Genomic DNA, 2,310 nt, shown 5'->3' on the forward strand with positions numbered 1-2,310 from the left:
TCTTTTACCCTCACTCCTACAGATTAAACCATTATCTTTTACCCTCACACTCCTCCTACAGATTAAACCATTCTCTTTTACCCTCACTCCTACAGATTAAACCATTCTCTTTTACCCTCAGTCTCCTCCTACAGATTAAACTATTCTCTTTAACCCTCAGTCTCCTCCTACAGATTAAACCATTCTCTTTTACCCTCACTCTCCTCCTACAGATTAAACCATTCTCTTTTACCCTCACTCTCCTCCTACAGATTAAACCATTCTCTTTTACCCTCACTCTCCTCCTACAGATTAAACCATTCTCTTTTACCCTCACTCTCCTACAGATTAAACCATTCTCTTTTACCCTCACTCTCCTACAGATTAAACCATTCTCTTTTACCCTCACTCCTCCTACAGATTAAACCATTCTCTTTTACCCTCACTCCTACAGATTAAACCATTCTCTTTTACCCTCACTCTCATACAGATTAAACCATTCTCTTTTACCCTCTCTCCTACAGATTAAACCATTATCTTTTACCCTCACTCCTCCAGATTAAACCATTCTCTTTTACCCTCACTCCTCCTCCAGATTAAACCATTCCGTCCTTGTACTGATGGACATCTGGTAACAATAGTTCAGGAACCAAAGTGTCTTCCTAACTTTAAACTTCCAGCAGCGTGAAGCCTTCAGCAAACACAACCCAGTTCTCAGAGCTCCCCCTCTCTGCTCGGCACATCGCCTCGCTGCATCTAACTGTCAGCTGGTCCCTCAGGTGTCCCGTCCAGCTACAGTCACGTCATTTCATCAGATTAGATAAAAACTGTTTAATAAACATGAATGCCTTTTTGGAATGATAACATTGATAACATGTTGCAAAACAAATTTCACGTCGCTGAGATGATTGGTTGTTGAGATATTGGCATGTAAAGAAACAGGAAGTGATGTCAGAGGGGAATGTCAGCTTGTAAACAGAGAATAATCTGATGTTTCTTTAGATTATTTTTAGTCCCTATCAAAGAGAGACAAAGAAAAGTTAAAGCTTAAATGATAATTATTTTAATAAACAAAGACCAGGGATTTTATTTTTTTAATGAGTTCCTCTTTGATGTCACTTCCTGTTTCACATTGGCTGAGCCAAATTTAAAAGAAAATAGGTCACTTATGTGACAAAATGGGTGAATTTAAGTGTACTATGCTAATTTTCTTAAATACAAAGATGCATTCTTTGACTTTTTGTATTTGAAGAATATATCACAGGCACTTTAAAACTAAAAACAAAACAAAACAGTGTATATTATTGACCAAACACCCTGCAACTGTCCTGTCAGCYAGCAAACACAATGATGCTAAACAGAAGCAAAAATAGATCAGAATTAGAAAAATATTAATACATTAACAGTATTAATATTAATAAATATATTAAAAAATATTATAATTAACAAAATTAGCATAGAAGAGGACCCACTGTTCAAGCTTTCAGAACTGTATTTCTTTCTCTTGCTACACCTGCCGTTACAGGTAGAACAGTAATCTGTGGTTGGCCCTCAAAGCATCATGGGACAGGATGAGCTGGCAGGGATCCACCGGACCTGTCCATTAAATCAGGGTGAAGGGAGGAGGTCTTTGTGGCCCATGACTGGACAAGTCTTGGGATTTGTAGTGATAAGCAGCCTTCGAAGGCTCAGTGAATTCAGACACAAAGTCATGGTGCCACATGAGCTTTCTTTTAAACACCAAACAACTAATAACGTCTGAACGTTGTGGAAAAATACAGATGTGAACCTACAGCAGAAAGGTAAGGACTACGTGATTCTGGAAGAATCAACACCTGAAAAAAGGCAGGAAATAAAACGTGTACAGGAACCAGTCAGCAGGGAGAGTTGGTCTCGTTCCAGCTTCAACTTCCAGGTTCCAGACCAGGCTCCAGGGTCTATGTCCAAAACCAGTATGAATCCAACCGGTGTGTGTGCTCAGGTCAGAGGAACACACTGAGGTGTTTAAAGGGACGGTTCAGACCTGCTACTGGTGAAACACCATCAAACTGTGCTCATTCATGTGGAGCTGATGGTGGCACAGGTACGGGACAGTCCAGTCTTTTTGAAGACATGTTCTGTCTAAAGGTTATCAGCTGTTAGAGCTGACATCAGTCATAGAGGGGTGGACAAGAGGCAAAAGTCTTCATCCAGGATGGGTGGGGGGTGTTTTTAAATCAGCTGTGAACGAACCCATCTGATAGGAGCTGAGTAAACTTTTAAAACCAGACGGATACATTCAGCCTCAGCACTATAAACACACACACACACACACACACACACACACACACA

At 40.2% G+C, this 2,310-nt stretch overlaps 1 protein-coding gene across 1 annotated transcript in view; it reads right to left on the bottom strand.

The window, feature by feature from the left end:
- Nucleotides 1–2,310, bottom strand: part of cavin1b (caveolae associated protein 1b) — a 29,403-nt gene that overhangs the window by 21,455 nt on the left and 5,638 nt on the right. The gene's annotated exons all lie outside the window — the stretch shown is intronic.

Source organism: Austrofundulus limnaeus, unplaced genomic scaffold, assembly GCF_001266775.1.
Source record: "Austrofundulus limnaeus strain Quisiro unplaced genomic scaffold, Austrofundulus_limnaeus-1.0 Scaffold856, whole genome shotgun sequence".
NCBI classification, from domain to species: domain Eukaryota; kingdom Metazoa; phylum Chordata; class Actinopteri; order Cyprinodontiformes; family Rivulidae; genus Austrofundulus; species Austrofundulus limnaeus.